This window comes from Panthera pardus, unplaced genomic scaffold (assembly GCF_024362965.1).
Source record: "Panthera pardus isolate Hobbes unplaced genomic scaffold, ASM2436296v1 HiC_scaffold_2, whole genome shotgun sequence".
NCBI lineage: Eukaryota > Metazoa > Chordata > Mammalia > Carnivora > Felidae > Panthera > Panthera pardus.
Genome location: NW_026526765.1, coordinates 2,663,652 through 2,682,815, shown reverse-complemented (window position 1 = coordinate 2,682,815; position 19,164 = coordinate 2,663,652).

The window sequence follows — 19,164 nt, the reverse complement described above, 5'->3', positions numbered from 1 at the left end:
CTGATCCCAACAGCTCGTCATGGAAGCAATGGGGGCAGGTGGGACTGACCAACACTCTGCCTGGAAGCCACTTAATCTGTTTCCTGGGCTCGGCCATTGCCTGCCTCGGGCCTGATGCTCAGTGGAATTCTACCTTCACCCACCCCTGGGACATTTCAACATCGGCACGGCCATCAATTCCGTTTTCCCAATACGAAAATTATATTTGCAATTTTCCACACTAGTGCTCCCATTGAAGAAAATGGGACAGATGCGGACAAGCCTGTAGATGTCACTGACTCACGTTTGTTCACTGTGGACATTAGAGTCAGGGTTACAAGCTCAGGGAAGACTGAAGCTGACATTCTCATTGATGGTCACGTCAGAAAAACCCACTCACGCTAGTGCCAAGGAGCTGTTTTCCCTTGGTCTGTAGGAGTGTTGGGGGCGCCTGGGTGGCTCCGTGACTTTGGCTCAGTCATGGCCTCGTGGTTCATGGGATCGAGTCCTACATGGGGTTCTGTGCTAACAGAGTGGAGCCTACTTGGGATTCTTTCTCTTCCTCTCTCTCTCTGCCCCTCCCTGGCTCGTGCTCTCTCTTTCTCTCTCTATTTCAAAAAAGAGAAAGTGCATAAAAAGCACGACATGCCCAAAGTACAAGTGATTAGAAATATTTTGGTTTTATTGGGCACCTGGGTGGCTCAGTCAGTTAAGCATCCGACTCCAGCTCAGGCCATGACCTTGAGATCCATGAGTTGGATCCATGACCTTGAGTCCCGTGTTGGGCTCTGTGCTGACAGCTCAGAGCCTGGAACCGGCTTCAGATTCTGTGTCTCCCTCTCTCTCTGCCTCTTCCCTGCTCACACTCTGTCCCCCGCTCTCTCAAAATTAAATGAACATTAAAAATTTTTTCAGAAAAGAAATATTTGGGTTATGCTAGTAGTGTTTCTTTAATCCAATTATGAGAACACTTGCCACAAAAGAAATTGCTCATCTGTGAGGAAAAGTTATATAAATTAGGAAGTGAGAGATGTGGTAAAGAAAAAGCTTCTGGAATGCTAGATATTTCCTTAGCAGTAACACTTGGTAACTTTATGTGGATTCCCACGCACACGTGCTTGCACACGCATACACCCAGCAACAGAACTTAAGCACCCTCCCCAGCCTCTCTGACCCACGCAACCCCGCAAAGTAGAAATTATTATGGGATGGTGAGAACGGGACCCTGGAGCTAAGAAACACCCAGTAACACACCAGAGTGTGTTAGTGAGTTAGTTGTGAGTGTTGAGATCAGGATTTTAAATCCAAGGTTGACAGATTCTAACCCCAGACTCTTAACCACTGCCGTGAGCTGTACAGTTCGATGGGGAGGAGAGTCTCACGGAAAGGAATTATTCTCTGCTCTCTGCAGCTCCGAGGTCCAACCATCACCCCTGTCAGCTGACTGAGACTTCAAGAGTCCCCACCCCTCCTCCTGCCGAACACGGCTTCCCTCCCTGGTTGCAGGAGAAAAGGCAGTCTTCTCAGAAATGATGTTTGGACCCAGGGCGCACAAACACACTATTGAGAAGAAGACGGTGTGTGGTCTCGTCCTCGAAAGATGACAAATGAAAGGCACACCTAAGCATCTCTTACCCTTTCGTGCAATGCCCACCATACATTTCATGCATTTTGCAACTCAAGGATGTTACTTTTGAAAATGCACTTAAAGCGATCGCTGCCGCTCTTCGTCGCAGGAAATGGAGCGGATCTCAGGACAAGTGGAGCCTCATCTGTGCCGCGAGCTGGCATGGAGCATGGCAGACCTCCTCTGCGATGCCCTCTATGCAGCATCGATGCACTGGCAATCCCACTGATGGAGTGCTACCGAGCATCTGTCTGTATTCCCAAGCAGTGTGGGGACCGGATTTCCAAAGAAGGGCTCTCTGGCATCTGGCTGAAATGAGCAGTGCAATTTTAGTAGTTTTTATATTTTTATCTTGCCAAAAAAAACATCCACTTCATGTAATGTTATCTTATTTTTTTAACCCCAAGACTTGTAAAATGGCAACTCTAAGTTGCAAATATGTCTTCGGGCCTCATGCATATTTTAGGAACTACCCATAGGAAGCCCAGAGCTAACCGAGCTTCCAGAACACCCTTGGTTTCACTGAGCACTGACAGCAAAGGGTCTCAACTTCTTGACAGCCTTTTGAAGGAGGATTGTCACAAGCACGCCAGTGTTTTCTTCCCAAAGTCTCATAGTCTCCCTTACTCTATTATGTTATTTTTTTCTCATAGTCATGTAAAATAATGCAAATGCTCTACTGTGCATGTTCTCAGCCCATCTACTATAGGCACACCTAAGCAGAGCAGTGTCCCAACTCTAGAGGAAAGCCTCTGGAGGAGGCCAACCTCCAACGAGGTTCATGAATTGTGGGTTGTCCTTTCCCACAGCAGAAAAGATGCTACCTGCTATGGTCGGTCTGTCTGTCCATCCTGTCACGGTGGCTTTGGTTCTCCTGAAAGCATGACACGTGTTTGAGGGAAATTGATGGCATCCCCACTGTCACGTTGGGGTCGATGTATCAGTGCATTGTGCCTACTGGAGGGGTGCTGCTTCACCGAGGCACAGACGAGTGTCGTCTCCTCGAGGTTCCAGGTAAAACCCTGCAGGGCACACAGGAAGGGGCCCAGGCTTCCTTTCTGAAACAGTGCTGTAGGAACACCTGCTACACTGATTTTCCAGAAAGGCTTCTCAAACTGAATGGGAAGCCAGTGAACCATGAGTTAGCATTAAAGTCAAGGCGAGGGTCACAGACATCCTGCGAACGAGCCTGAGAATATCAGTGAGTTCACCTGCCCTCCCCCCCGGGGAGGGGTTCACACTGGAGGAAAGTCCCCCGGGTGATCGTTGCTTCCATCTGGGAGCCCAGAAAACTGCCATTTCAGCAATTCCCAGTTTTTCATATAACCAGCTACAGATTACACACTGGTGGCAATGCCCAACCCTTGTGTCACCGTGCCTGGGCGGTCCCCAGCTCTCACCATGATGCCATGGGATCCTCAGACATATATGATGTGGCATAGCAGGGAGGACAATGAAACATGAGAAAGCAAACAGACGCATATTTTTAGAATTCCCCAAATTCTGGGGACCCTGAGACTCAAGATTCACCAACCTTCCTGGACACTTATATGGGTCACATTCTCTCTGAAGGAAGTATAAATGTATCTTTGCTTTAAATATATTATTAATCATAGGCAATCTATTTGTGATAATTATGTCTTTGCTGCCATTAGAACTCAGGAAGATTGTGGCCATGGTCCACAGGCCTGGCAGTTGCTTAGGAGAGACCACCGCATCCGATGTCTAGACGCTCTGTGCGGAAGTGTGTGTAAGGCCTTCTCTCATTTGATTCAACAACAACATTACAAACTAAATATCATAGCCCCACATTTCAGGGATGATAAAACTAAAACTTTGTCCTCAGCTAACCGGTGGCAGAGTAAAGATTCAAACTCAGACCTGCCCAATTCCAATTGCATACTCCATCTTTGTACAGAAAAACAAAACACCTTTTGTCTGGTTGGGATTGACTGGTAGACTGGAGTCATCCCGCATGGGCACCAAGGTATAGAGACCACATCTTGGCTCCTTCCTGAGTTCGTGGAGATTTTTAAAGACCTGGCACAGAAGCTTCTCCAAAGATCATCTACGTTTATGTTAAGAAACATAAGCAGAGCACATATTCAAGATTTCTAACTTGTTTTCTGAACAATATCCGCTGGTTTTGCAAGCCATCCGTGTCAGGCGTGCGGATGCCTCCTCCGCACTCTGGCCTTCCAGATACTGCCATCCCTTCTGCCAAACTTCTGGGTCTGTACTCTGGGTCGAGGGTCGAGGCTAAGGGCACTGGAGGCTTCATGAAGGGGTGAGCCTGGGGACACGGGGTTCCCTGCAGGAGTGGGGAAAGGCCACAGGTGGCTCTCGGCCCCCACTCCCCAGCGGAGCTCTTCCAGGAAGGGGGTCAGACAAGCAGTGACACCCAGCCGCTCGAATAAGCCAGGGGTGCTTCTCTGGAAGCAGACGAGAGCCATGTGGCAAAGTGATCAACTTGAAACATGTGTGTTGACTTACATCCCAGAGAATCTCCACCAGCGCCGTGAGGGTGAGGTGAACGCAAATGCTCTTGGTATCCAGCCTTGGGGGAGCTCATGTTTGCAGTGTGTTCCTTGAAAGCCAGAGTGTTCGGTCTGGGAAATGCTGCTCAGGGAGCCGGGAGCTAGTGCACTTCCTTGGGGTGTATCACACAGCCCTGGTTTACCCCCCTGCTCTGTAGGGCATTGTCCTCCGCCCTGGCAGGCACCCCCCCACTCCGGACTAATCCTGGAGGGCCCACAGCTGCACAGCCCTCTGAAGCAGATGTCCCGGGCTGGGTGCTGTGTCCCTACTGACACCACAGCTCTTTGCCCCCATTTGCCAAACTTCCTGCTTCGACACTGGATCCAGGAGTACCAGCGATGCTGTATGAAGGCCACCCTCTCCTCCCTCGATGGCTCATCTCCACACAATCTCTGTCACCAGACAGCCAGCCGTGGGCAAAGGGCCGGATCGTTCCTTGTTTAAACCTGCTCCCCAAAGCCATTCCTGGTATGTGTGTAAATTCCCTCCAAATGGAGGGAAATTTCTCAGGAAACTTTGCCACTGAATCTGCAGAGGCAGCAGAATAACAGGTGGCTATGGCTGTCCCCGCTGGGCTGGCACGAGCTGCACGTGTCGTTGGAGCACGGCTTAGCCCCCAGGCCCAGCGCTGCCGGAACCTTCCAAGGAAGGCGATGTCACCTGGGGACAGAGATGGCACCATGAAGACTTCCCTTCTCCAGTTCCAACCACCTTCTTTCACTTAAAGAGCATAAGAAGAGGTGCCGGGGGAGCCCTGCTGGTTGAGCGTCCAACTTGATTTTGGCTCAGATCATGATCTCACGGTTCGTGAGTTCGAGCCCCGGGTTGGGCTCAGTGCTGATGGTGTGGAACCTGCTTGGGATTCTCTCTCTCTTTCTCTCTGTCTCCGTGCTGCTCTCATTCTGTCCCCCTCTCTCTCTCTCTCTCAAGGTAGCTAAATAAACTTAAGAGCATAAGAAGAATTTTCTCATGGGCCATAGGGATGAGGTAGAGGATAAACTTTGGCCTTTCACTTACACTTTTTGTCTCAGATGAGAGGGAACTGATGTTACCTGGAGAAGCCACACTTCTCCCCAGGAAAGACAGCTTTGCTATCAGTCACCCACCCAGCAAATTCTTTGCTGGAAAGTTCCCTTATCAAGATCACAGGCAATAGACAGAGCTGTTTTGAAAGTCAATGTCTCCCTCTTTTTAAAAGCTTCACTCGCTGTGTGTTTTTAGAGGCAAGCTTCAAACTGTCAGAGTTTTGTTGCCGTTGATAAAGCCGGCCTGGGATTGATGCCCAGTGGGGGGTCTGACTGGAAATTATGAGACAAAACTCGAACTAAATTAATTCTCTCCGAGGCTCAGGGATGAAGGCAAAGAAGACCCAGTCTCCAAGCTGCACGAGTGGATAATCCGTAATTGTTACTGGTCAATGGGCCACTTGCTTTCTTACCTTAATGACATTTCTTTCCCACTTAGTATTTGCTAAGATAATGTTTCTGGTGACGTTGGAATCCAGTAGCCTCCACGAGTCATCTCCAGCAGCATATTGAATACCTCTAGATGCCTGCCAGCCATTTGTGTGAGTCCAGATCTCCAAAAGGAAAACAATTGGCTTTCTTCAACAATGTTAAATATTTATGCCATAAACCTGTGTCAGTTTCTGATCTATTTTAAAAGACAATGTACAGTATAGATTTTCCTATTCTGGGTTAGCTATTTTAGGGCTTACATAACATTATCAAAACTTCTCAGGAAATATGAAGTGACACGCACACTGTCAGATACATCTGGCGTGTACCTAATGGTTCATCTCCAAGACTAAATGGGCACAGCGTCTTTCGGGTGATGAACGTGCTCTGGAATTAGATCGTTTCGGTAGTTGTGCCACTTTATGGATCTACCAAAATCCACTGGATCGTACATTTTCAAATGGCGCGTTTTATGGCACGTTTTGTATATATCTCAAGAAAAATAAAATTGATCCTGGAGACCAACATGGCCGTCAACTAAATCAACCAACCACTTCATGTGGGCCACTCAGCCAGATGTCCTCCTCAAGGGTTCTGTTTCTTAAATGTTCCTCTGGTTTAACTTTGCTGTTTCTGTCCATTGGGGCAATAACCCTGGGTTTTTCAAGTTGTAAGTCGTCAATGGCTAATAGGGCCATAAACTAAATTTCATGGATTTGGCAGATTTTTATTAGAATCCATCAGAATAGAAATTATAGTGGGGTTCAGCTCGAGACCTGCCTACTTGTTTACCAAGTCAGAGTACAAAATGGGTCATTTGCTGTAGCTCACGTTTCAAACTTCAGGAAAGCTCCACAGTAAAGTCTCCCACAGAACTATTTGTACACAAGAATTGTGTATTTCTGTCCTTGTTTCTAGCCATTCTGAGAGACAGAAGGGTCAGGCTATTAGGCTGATAAAGTCTCAAGTGCTTCGGTAGTACTGTGCGGACCAGATCTCAAAATGTAAAATAAATCAAATCTTTCCATCTGCTGGCTAATCCAATAGACCCACTTATTCTTTCTGTTTCTCGAACAGCTGAATATAGTTAGTGCTCCTTACACAGTGTGAATTAGAGTTTCCATGAAGAGGTCCAAGATGGGTGCCATGAAAAAGCTTGTCAGTCCTCAGGGACGTGCATCTCCGGTAAGAAACATTTGTGCTAATAGAAAGCATTATCTTTGTCAAAAACATTTATTGCATGAGGGCCAGAAGATGTATGCCATTTTAAGCGAATGAGAATTTTCTACAGAGACTGAGAATGTTAAGTGGAGGGCTGGATGGCGTTTTTAAATGAGCTGTAACCAGGCCCAGGTGTGTGGGGAGGGAAGGGCAGTCAAGGGCCAAAGCCAAGTTCCAAGGCCACCTCATTAGCCACTCAAAGGCCCTCCCTGAGGCTAGCAAAGTGAAAACAATGCTTATTTAGGGTTTTTATTCAATATCACCTCAGGAACACAAAGTTTCCAACCCAACCCCTATATTTCCTCTTAGTGTCACAGGTTCATTCCATATATCCTAAGCCAGCGACTCCTATGAATAAAGACTTCCTACATGTTTGCAGGGCTATCAGCACGGACCCTTGGCACAGACAGGAAGTAAAGTGTCCTCAGAATACGTACAAAGTCCATCAGTACGCAGCGCTAAGATGTGACTCCTTATGGCCATGTGGATCTCATTTCCAACCGCTTGTCTCTATTTCTGGCTCTGCCCCTAGAGATTCACCTTCATCTCTTTGTCCTCCTCTCTTCTCCCACAGCCTCACAACCACTGACCGTGGTTGTGACATGAGAATGTGTCCACTTCTCTGGTCATTGAGGTTGTACCCCCAGTTCACGTCAAAGTGCACCTGGCCCCCTGGGACTCATGGGAAGTTTGTTCTACCGAACCTATGAGCTACTCTCACTGGAGTGACCTGCTGGCCTCACCTCCTTCCATCATCTCTGATCATCCTCTGCAAGAGGACACTCCGACGGCAACTGTGCTCCCCATGTCCTTCTACGGTGTAAAGCCTCATGTGTGCCTGGATGGAACGGTACCCCTGGATGGAGGTCATATGTCACAGCTTACTTGGCACATCACTGATGTAGCCCCACCCACCAAAATTCTCTTTGGATGAAGAAAAGGTAGTCCTCCAGGTGAGAGGGCATTTCAAGAAACAATGGCCTTTGGGGTCAGCAGGCCAACCTGGGAAGTTGGGGCTCGGGCCCTCCATCCCCAGCAATGCGGGCTTCTGAGTGAGCCTCACGAGCATTTCAGGCTCTGGGCAGCCAGAGACACCGTCCTCCGGAGGAAGCAGAAATGCAGGAGTGTGGCCCGCTGGCTCTCGGTGTCTCAGTCAGCTGGGGCCGCCATAACAAAATACCTCAGACTGAGTGGCTTACATGATGGATATTGACCTATGACATTTTGGAAGGCTAGACCTCCAAGATCAAGTGCCTGCTGATTGGGCTTCCGAAGAGGTAGACACCTTCTCTGGGTATCCTCACAAGCTAGAGAGAGCTCTGGTCTCTCTTCCTCTTCCAGTGAGGGCACTAGTCCCATCTTGGGGGCTCCACCTTCACAACCTCATGTAAATCTAATGAACTCCCAAAGGCCCACCTCCCGATCCCATCCCACTGGATTAGGGTTGTGACATGCAAATTCTGGGGGCACACAAACATTCAGCTCATAGTACCTAGTGACAATATTTGACATGGAGACAGGGGGTTCTTCCATTGACCTCTGTGGGGAACACAAGATGACAGGTGCATTAAGAATGTCTTCAGGGCACCTGGGGACCTTGCCCTGGCAGAGACCTGTATGGAGTTAGGGTGCTGTGCACAAGAGTCTTCAACTCTATTTGTGGCCAGAAGACATCCACATGGGGACAGTAAGGTAAGACTATGGAAGGATCCATGGGGAAGGGAGGAGCCCCAAAGAGAGACCTGCAAGGCTTTCTGCATTGGTGGGAAAGGATCAGAATGACAGCCCATGCCTTATTCCTAGAACACAGACCCCATCTTGAGTCCTGGGAAATGTGGGCTTTGAGGTGTAGGGGACCATGGGGAACTCCCCGAAAGGTAGGGTCCTGCTTTCATGTCAATGGATCATCCAGGAACTTCCAGTCCCAGGGAGGCTCAGCTGTAACGGGAGATACTGGAAATAAGCTGAATGGGCCCCTCGGCTGCCATGACAAGAGCAGGATTGACCCTCAAGGAGTTAGCTTGTGAGAAGGGAAACAGTGTCCTCAGATGTGGTGAACTGCCAAGGTTGGGTCTCTGGAAGGGCCAGAGGCTGTCAAAGGGTCACATTCCACGAGAGCTAGAGTGTCACCATGTTGGGACCGGTTGCCACATAAACATGAAAAAACAGAGGTTGGAAAAACCAGCGTCCTTGGTCACTCAGTCAAAACATAAGCAGGTGAAGGTGCCCAGTTGGGGATTTTTATAATACCTCACACCTTCTCAAAGAAACACAACAGATGAACATAGGGGAAGGGAAGGAAAGATAAGATAAAAATACAGAGGGAGACAAACCATAAGAGACTCTTAGATGCAGAAAACAAACTGAGGGTTACTGGAGGGGAGGGGAGTGGGGGGATGGGCTAGATGGGGGATGGGCATTAAGGAAGACACTTGTTGGGATGAGCACAGGTTGTCGTATGCAAGTGATGAATCACCGGGTTCTACTCCTGAAGCCAAGACTACACTGTATGCTAACTAACTTGAATTTAAATTGAAAAAAAAAAGTGCCTAAAAAGTTTTTCTTTATTTTTTTTAAAGTTTTTTACAAACACTTCTAGTTTTAAGTGACATTAAGGAAACATTAGAATCACTTCTCTCTGATTTATTATGAAAACCTGTCAGAACTTCACGTTCCAGTGCTGAAGGACAGACAGTACTTAGAGGAGGTACATTTTGATCATTGATAAAAGCAGTTCCCAGGGTCTCAGACTAAACTGACCATCTATTTGATGGGTTTTAAGCCACTTCAAAGAAAAAGAAAGTGCATCTCTCAGCACCAATAAAAGGGTTTTGCTAAGACTAGGGCGATCTGGAGTTCAAGACTGGTTTTCAGCACAGGACGTGCACTCGCCTTGGCAGGGTCTCAGCTCCTGTCTGACTGGGGGGCCGTCATTTCCCCACGCGTGTTCAGGGAGTGTAACCCTGGGAGGCACCCTGGAGGAAAGGCTTCCGGGAGAATGTCCGGAGTTCCTGAAAACCCCACCATTAAACACTCACTTCTGTTTCTTCAGCCCACTCGCCTGGCCGCGAGCAGCCCCCGCCAAGGAAGTAACCTTGTGTAGAGCGTCCCTCAGGTAGAGGCTGAGTTCCAGAAACTCATGAGTTCCTTCCAGGTCTTAGAAAATTTCTTGCACATTTTCCGATGAAGCATGTAAATGATGTTTATTTAAAAAGCAAAAAATAGGGACTTACTGTTCTCTAAATGGGTGCTGACTGGAAATCAAACTTATTGTGCCAAGAAATGTCTTTCTGAAGAAGTTTGCATAAAAAGAAAAAAAAAAAAAAACCCAAGAATCTGTTTCTACTTTAGAGGATGTGCCCATCAAGGATGAGAACAGGCCTTAGTTTTGCTACTTTCTCTCTTTGTTATACATTAAACCTGTGATGACAGGAAGTGGGCAAAAAGAATCTGAATTCTGCTGGCTTTATTTTTACTGTTTAACAGCCCGATCTGGGAGCAAAATTAAATTTTGAGGTCTCAGTAGCCTCAGAAAGCCATTTTTCAGGGGGACGTTTCTCTAGAACAAGTAAAGGTTTCTGTGCATATTCAGAAGCTAGCAAAACTCAGAGTTTGTGAAAATGCACGGCAAACATGAGAGAACCAGAATGTAAACACCTGAGCTACCTTGAAACGAGGGGTGACCTTTTCAAAAATATAATCGGAAGCAATGCTAGCCGACTCACAGGTCAGACTGTGTCCTTCCAGGATGCTTGTATTTTAATTGGTTTTTCCACCACATCCCTGCGTGTCCTACTCTCTCCATATTGCAACTTAATCGATTCATTGATGATAACTTTTTGGAAGTACCATTCTCAATGGTGACGGTCCTGCGTCATGTTACACAGGACATTTTGGAGACATTTGATGTTTGCCATCCCCATCCTTCCGGACGGTCCCCAGCTGTCAGCCCCACAGCCACTTCTTCAGAAAGAATTTCCTGACCCGTCGCAGCCACGGTGTGACCTTCCCCCATCACACCTGTCCCTTTACATCGGTCTGCAGGAGGTTGAAGATTACCCGCCTCTACTCTGGGTGGGGGCCGCTCTGTTTTTCGACACTGTTTCCCCTGCTCCGTGACAAAGTGGCCGCATCCTGGCCCCACCGCTAACCAGGTGGTGGAAACATGGGGGTGGGCCCTGTCCCCTCTGTATGGGAGGGAATCCACAATGTCTGGTCCCCAGAACTGTGGAAGGAGACACCGCCCACAGCTACTGACATAGGGTGTGATTGACTAAGTTTTCCTGCTACTGGTCACACTCGTTCTAATGGCACGTACTTGCAATCAATCAAACATTCTGCTTCCAGATAGAGTGGCTGTGACTGAGCCCCTGGCAGGGACAACAAAGGGCTGCCCAGAGAAGTAGGGCATCGATAGCATGATGAGAAGGACACACGGGGACCCATCTGCTTGTGAAGGAACGAGCTGAGAGCCCAGGCACTCTCAGGAAAGGACTTGTAAAGCCTGGGAGACCAGGGCCTGCCTGCCACTGGGTTATGTGGCTGCTGGCTCTCATCTCCTGCTGTCCTCTAGCCGCTTGAGATCTTGTCACCAAAGGCCCTTGACCATGTGTTCCTCTAAACCCACGGCTTTCAAAATGGCTTAATGGACGCACACATCAGTAGCATTTAAAATCAGTGATAAAGAAGCGAGCTGAACGCCATCTCTGGAAGCCCACAGTCTTGAGTCTCCGTGACCCCGATGGGCTCCTTCGTGTGCCCGCGGGCCTGTCACCACGTGTCTGTCACCACGTGTCTGTCACCATGTGCTGCCCGTGCCCTGCGTGCGACCCTGTGTGACCCCGGCAGGGCCCCCCCCTCACACACCACACACACATTGCTGTCTGCACGGGGGTGCGGGCATCTGGGGCTTGTTTTTATGTGAAGCTGTGAAGGGCCTTCTGTGCAGAGCTCTGCCCGCCCCCCTCGTTCCTCACACGGGAATGATTTTGTTTTTGTTTGCTCGTCAGCAGCAACGTTGGCCTCTCCGAACTTTCGAGAAGGGCCAGTGTGTTTGTTTAATCCTGGCCCTTGAACAACCTGTCGCCAAGGACTTGCCATCAGGGTTGCAGCTGAGTGCAGATATCCGGCCAACACCGGGCACTGGGCTGCGTGTCGCGGCTGTGACTGAGTCCTCCTGGGACAGCGCCAGGAGGGTGGGGCTCGTGCACCTCCCTGGGCTGGCATCACCGGGCGCCCCCACTGTTGTCCTGGCAGGGCTGGGACCAGTAGGGTCTGCTTGCAGGGCTCATGCTTGGGGCGCGGGGACTCACATTCCATAGGCCTGATTTGGGGACAGCATTATTAACTGCCCCGCTAAAGGAACACCCCTATACATATAAAATGAGAATTGACCAGGAATCAAATCAGAACACCTGCACCGATATCGGATGGTGGCTCGGAGCCCCAGGCTGGCTGGTCGTGGGAGGGGCTGGGGAGGGGGTTCCTCTCGTTCGCTCAGTGTCGATCTCTCCCCGGTAGATACACAGGTACCAGACAGGGAAGGCCATCGGTTTGGTGTAAGTGGTCCCGCCTCTACTGGGGACCCGCTGTCACCTCACACAAGTACTAGTTCGTCATTTAGATCATCGAAAGTCCGAAGGAGCGGTGTTGTGAGCAAGATAACTTAACTTTTGTGTGCTCATCAAAATCCAGGAAGTAATTCAAGTATGGTGTTATCAAAGCAGGCAATTAAGATCTCGAATATCACTCTGAACAAAACAATTAAAAAGAACAGCCCTAGTTTTATTTATTTCTCAAAAGTTAAGAAGTGTTTTTGTGTGTTTATGGTTTGGGAGTCAGGAATCATTCTTCACGTCGTGCAGGTTCCAATAATGTGCATTCAGGGTGGCCCAGGGACCACCTGGAGGTTCACGAAGGGGCTGAAGCAACCAGAGGGGGACCGGGGCACAGCTCCCAGGACAGGGTGGAGACGGGGAAGCCTTGGTGAAGCCCCACCGGCCTCACGGGTCCCCCTCCGCTCCAGAGCTGCACGTCTCCATGCAAGGTCGCGTTTTATGTTTTTCAGCTCTCCTCTCCCGTCTTCCCTCCTAGAGGAGAGGTGGCCACCGTGTCTGGGTTAGAGACCCAGTTCTGCTATGCTCTCACCACCTGGACACTCAAGCTTTGAGCACCCTCACATTACACAGCACTTACTCAACACTCCTGTGTATTCATGCCCGCGGAAGAATGCGTAACTCTTTGCTGAGTGTACTTTGTTCTGTCCCTTTCAGAGGCATTTGTGAGGGTGATGACACTTTCAGAGTTAAGGTGTCTGTTTACTCTACGTGCATGTCATAAGAACGTTGTGGCCTGATGTTACCTGTTTCTACAGACGCAAAGATACAGTGCTTCTCGGTGGCAATGAAATCACAGCGTACCTACTTGCAGCTTTTCCAATCTGCCGTCATTTCAAGCTACTGGACATGGCTCCCCCTCTGTGTTTCTCCAGCACGTTATGTTTTAGGGGATCGGCCACCGCTGCCATGTTTCAAGGGAAACTGTTGACCCTATATGTCAGCATCGCTCTGGCCGCCTCACAAAAGGAGCCAATACGGGAAGGAAATCATCCACTGGGTCCCCAGGCTCCACCTCTGGCACCGATAGGAGTGACACAAATGTTAGCAGGAAGCACAGTGACCTCAGACTCTGTGCTCAATGTGAACAGAAACCACTCAAGGAGTCTCAAAAGTCCAGAGGTTCCCAGATGCATCAGGTTGCCCATTCTCCTCCAAACCCCAAAACACGACAACGCAGAAAAACTAAAACACCCACGTTACGTGTGTGCAGAGACGTTCAGACTGTGCTGGGGAGCCCCTGGCCCAGCAATGTCCAAGGGGGCCAGTCTCAGAGCAGAGGCCGCACATGGTCACAGACCGTGGCATCCCACCCTTAACCAGACACCTGCTGCCCTCCATCTTGGTTCCTCACCTGTAAGGAGGGGAGAGTCACACAGACATTGCTGCCGGGCTCTAAGGACCCTGAACATGCGTGTGTAAGCATGTGGCATGTGACAATCACTATGAAGTGTTTGCTGCTGGCTATGGAAGGTCACAGAGAATTACCAAAAAGTCAGAAATAAAGGGAACAGTATATGATAAAGCAATATATGAAAGTCCCCTGGCTTATCAGTTCTCAAAAGGAAAATACTGGAAGAGGAGAAGAATGATCAGGAGTGACAAGAACAATGATGTTACCACCCGTGACAGAGTCGGTCCACTTCCAGATCTGCATGGGGACCGGGATGCTTTGGAGAATGTTCCATTGGTCCTTCCCTGCTAGCTCATGGAATTCACCAGTCACTTTACAAATGGACATTGGTGGAGGGGCAGCTGGGTGGCTCAGTTGGTTAAGCATCTGACTCTTGATGTCAATTTGGGTCACGATCTCAAGGTCTCATGGGTTTGAGCCTTGCATCGGGCTCTGTGCTGATAGCTCAGAGCCTGGAATCTGCTTGGGATTCTCTTTCTCCCTCTCTGTCTCTGCTCCTCCCCTTCTCTCTCTCTCTCTCTCTCAAAATAAATAAACTTAAAAAAAAAATCGATGTTGGTAAAACCAAAACCAAACAGACTACACAAAGACCCCATAAATACACAGACAGGATCATAATGAATGGGCATGAGATGATGATGAGCACCGTGGAAAGGCGCTAATGGCTAGATTTCATAATCGGTACCCCATTTACGAGAGGATATTAAGTGGAAAAGCAGCCAACGTGTTTATTCTCGTACAAAAAATACAAACTGGGGCCCGTCGTTTGATGAATACGCTTGAACTTGCGGAGTGGGACGTCTGTATGTAAAATAACAACGGGGGAGAAAAGCCGCGTTATTTGGCAGAAGGACTCACGGCTCCACACCCTGCAGTAAAAGGCTAATGTCCTTGAAGTCTGAAGTGAGGACACATCTCCAAGACTTCTCAATCTGTAGCCCATTTTTAATAACTCAGAAAAGAGTCTTCCAGAAACAGAAATGAAAAGCCTGTAGAAAAAACGGCGAGTGTCCCCAGTTCAGAGGAGGGGTCCATGCCGTCCGGAAACTTCTGCGGAGAAAGCCAGCAGAGGGCCTCAGCAAGGGGTTGGCTTGTCAAAGTCTCTTCTTCTTCCACAGCAGCAACAACAACAAAAAAAAACACATCCTTTCAAGCAAGCTCCATTTTTTAGGCAAACTTCTTGTTCCAAAACACTGTTACCTAACACACGGTGCTATCTGGATGCACTTTTTTTTACCAGTTTAAAATATTAAATACTCTATGGGGTGTCTGGGTGGCTCAGTCAGCTAAGTGTCTGACTTCAGCTCGGGTCACGATCTCGTGGTTTGTGGGTTGGGGCCCCGCATCGGGCTCTGTGCTGACAGCTCAGAGCCTGGAGCTTGCTGGGGATCCTGTGTCCCCCTCTCTCTCTGCCCCTGCCCTGCTCTCTCTCTCTCTCTCTCTCTCAAAAAGAAATAAACATTTTAAAAAATGTTAAGTATTAAACGCTCTCTAAAGGTTAAGCAGGAGAATCAACAATTTTCTTTTAAGAATGACATATTTTACTAACAAACCTTTGTGGTCGCTTGTGTGTCTCCAGACCCGACGAAACCACAGTGGTTTTCTCCCACGTTGCAGATGTAGAAGATTTCCAGTCCTGACACAGGCCAGGCCTGAGAGCCTGTCTGTGTGACCACAGATCCAGCGTGGATCTCAAGAGGACCACGGCACCCGTTTCTTTTGGCAAGGCCCAGCGAACGGCGCTCCTGACCCGCATTCCACTGTGGTTATTAGTCAAAGTAATAGTTTATTTTCTTCACCAGAAAAATAAACCCTGATGCACTCAGCACAGCGGCTCCCTGAGCCGCACGCGGGCTTTGTTTGACTTACGGAGTGCTCTTATTGAGAAAAATTATTCAGTAATGGATGAGGAGTCTGTGAAAACTTGTCCTGCACGACATTAATTTGCCGGAATTATATGGCACTGCCCCCGAGAGGGACCACCAAGGGTTATCTCGGGCCGGACGGGGCCGGAGGGGACGCGCCCGCCCGGAGGAGAGCCCGGGCCCAGGACAGCCTCCCTCTGCGCCCGCAGCCGGAAAGCTGCCTTCCGTGGGAAAGGCGGGCTGCCTGCTTGACACGAACAGATGGGACGAACCACTTTTTTGGGGTCACGTTTAGACGGGAATATATGTACAGGGCAAAACTGTGGGCTAAGTTACGGGCCGCGACCCAAGCTCGTTGCTGGTGAGGATCTTCAGATTTCCATTGTGCTGTTCATCCTGAAACAAAACGTTCCCACATCCAAGCTGAATTCAAGGGCTCACACCACTGTTGGTTTAAATGTAGGCAGCATTTTAGGTGTGGAGGATGAAGCCTTAACGCCCTACATCACCTGCCTTTCAGCATCAACTTGAAAAATCTAACAAGGCAGTTTTTGTAAGAAATAAATTTCAAGCAACTTCCTTGCAAGTAAGGTCATGTCATATCCTCCCCCCCCCCCCCCGGCTCCTCCTTTGTCACCATCTCGTTGGCCTCCCCGTGAGATTTCACGCTGCCTTCCCTTCTCATGACTGAGGTCTCTGGGGATAAGAGCAGAAGAGAGAGGCGCCCCCAAATTCTTGTCCTGGACAGGTGGCCCAGACTCCAGCACTTTCCCCAGAGCCAGCTCCGTTTTCCCCAAGGGCAGGTGGACAACGCTGTCACCGGGAGATCTTGAGGGTGCCACTCAGCCCCTAACTTTGCCTCCCCCAAGGAAGGAAGCATTGTCCTAGGACACCGAAGGGGTTTCCTTCTCCAGGACTGAATTCTGGGTCTTCACCTTTCTCTTGGGTCTACGCCTGTTTGTAAACCACCGAGGCAAGACGGAGCTGACCACGTCTAGCCAGGACCCTGGCAAACATCTGGATGGACCAGAGCGACTTGTTTTCTGCTTTTCTCTGTGACACCCCCAAACTATGAAGAGAAACACTAGGGCAAGGAAAGTAGGCACAGAAGACTCCATGTCCCAGGTCTTAATGCGACTTCCCAAGGGCCAAGGGGCTGGTCCCTGTGGACATCAGCGGACACTTGACCCTGCTCCTGGGCCAGACACAAGGTCTGGAACCAGGCTTCAGTCACAGGCCTGTCTGGCCCGAGCCTCTGAGAGTGACAGGGCACCCGGGTCACCTCCAAGGAGAATTTCCAGAGTAGCCAACCCCATAGATCATTCCTCTGTAGTATCCAAACAAAACAGAATGTGCCTACATTACTTAATTCCTGTTGACATCTCTAAATGATAGAAGCCATGGTGTTTCTGGCGATAAAACCATTTATACTAAAAAATGTCCTCAAGATGAAGATATGCATATATGCGAACTAAACTCATTCAGTTAGATTCAGTTCGTTATGCAATACAATTATGAGTGCGTGTTGGGAGGGATAACAGATTTCAAGGTTGCAGGTGAAGTTAGAGCCAGGTTGTGGGAGGTGTTAATTCAGTGAGATTAAAGCCAAAACCACAGAACCAGAAGAGCTCACGAACCACCCTTGGTTTGGAGAACCAACGTCTTCTGCCAATGTTCCCCTGTTGGAGCTGTCTGACTGCACACCCCTTGTGACTGAGGGCTCTTGATTCCACCTCTGGACCCAGGGACCAAGGACATAGCTGATGCCATTGGCCCAGTCAGGACCGATTCGGGGGCTTGTGCTGGAGAAAGTGCTGGCCCCTCCCAGCCTGGGCTCCTGCGAGCTGGGCTCTGAGTAGCAGGGGCTTGAAGAGAGCTCACTGTCCTGGCACCCTTGGAGCACCAGGAGACAAGGACCTGTGCCCTAAAGTGGGTGTGAGGCTCAGCGGTGGCCCGGGAACCCTTGGCCTGAGGCTGGCCCCATCTAGCTGCGACCCCGTAAGGAGTTGCCTCGGACTGTAGAGCCAAACCCAGCAGAACCCAGGGCCAGGGGTCCCTGACACCGTGTGGCCACCGCCCCTCTCCTGTGTCCCCCTCTCCATCAGCAAGCTGAAGGCTTAAGTGCTTTTGTGTTTAGTCGTCTGTAAAGTCTCTGCTATAGCATTTCCAAACACAACGGCAAGTGTTTGGTTTTTCCCAGGGTGACGCGGGGCCCTGGGATCACCAGCACAGAGGCCACAGGGCCATGGCGGGCCACCGGTCACCAGTCAGGACCCCGGAGCTTTGTTCCACTTCGCACTTCTACTCCAGACCCCGGTTTCAGAGCCAGCCAGGCTCTGCATCTGAGCAGAACACTGATCAAGGGGCTGGCCGCGCCAGGCTCTGTGTCCAACCCGGGAAACTGCTCACCGGGCCACAGCTCCGGGTGGGGGCCGCCTCCCTGCTCCCCCTGCAACACAGCTCTGCTGTCCCCGCCCTCGCCCAGGGTCCACCCAGGTGTCTCCCCACCGCCTCCAGAGTGTGAGGGCACCAGCCTGATGGGAAACCCAGGGCAAGATTTCAATGCAATATGACAGAATCACAGGGAAGAAGAATGAAGTTATGCTCTGTGAACCCTCTTTGAAAGCAAAAACAAAACAAAACACAAAAAAACACTTTCCTCTCGAAGTATGAAACATGATTCCACAATGTGCCCAAGATTGTTCTATTTGGGCGAATGAGGGAGGCTCGGCCGCGTCTGGAAACCAGTCTGCGCGGTAGAGCCTTGAGAGTGCATGGCAACACTTCTTCTTTAGATTAAAACTAAGCATCTCTTTTATGTTGTGATAATTGCCACATTTACTTCATTTAAATAAAGAAAAATATCACACAGCGATGGAATTTAGACTGTGGGGAGACTTTCATCTTTGAACAATTACACGATATTTTCACATATTGAGATGCAATTAGCGAAGTGGAATATTTCCTGAGCAGTGGCTTCTAATATTTTCTGAATCACTTCTTAGATTTTTTTTCCTTATTATGCTTTCCTATCGCTTCCATAATTATTTTATTTTTTTTAATTTTTTGAATTTATTTTTGAAGGAGAGAGAGAGACAGAGAGACAGAGAACGAGCAGGGGAGGAGCAGAGAGAGAGGGAGACACGGAATCCGAAGCAGGCTCCAGGCTCCGAGCCGTCAGTCAGCCCGGAGCCCGACGCGGGGCCCGAACTCACGAACCGGGAGATCATGCCCTGAGCAGAAGTCGGAGGCTTCGCTGACTGAGCCACCCAGGCGCCGCACCTTCCATAATTATTTTAATGATCAGTTGCAGCGACGGTTTTGCAACAAGGCTGGGCCCAGGGTTTTATCACGACAGGTGCCCTGCCTGAGGTAAACGTGGCCACCCTCCTGCCCGCATCACCTGCGCCCCCGAGAGAATGGGTGAGTTCAGCGAGTCCCCAGGGAG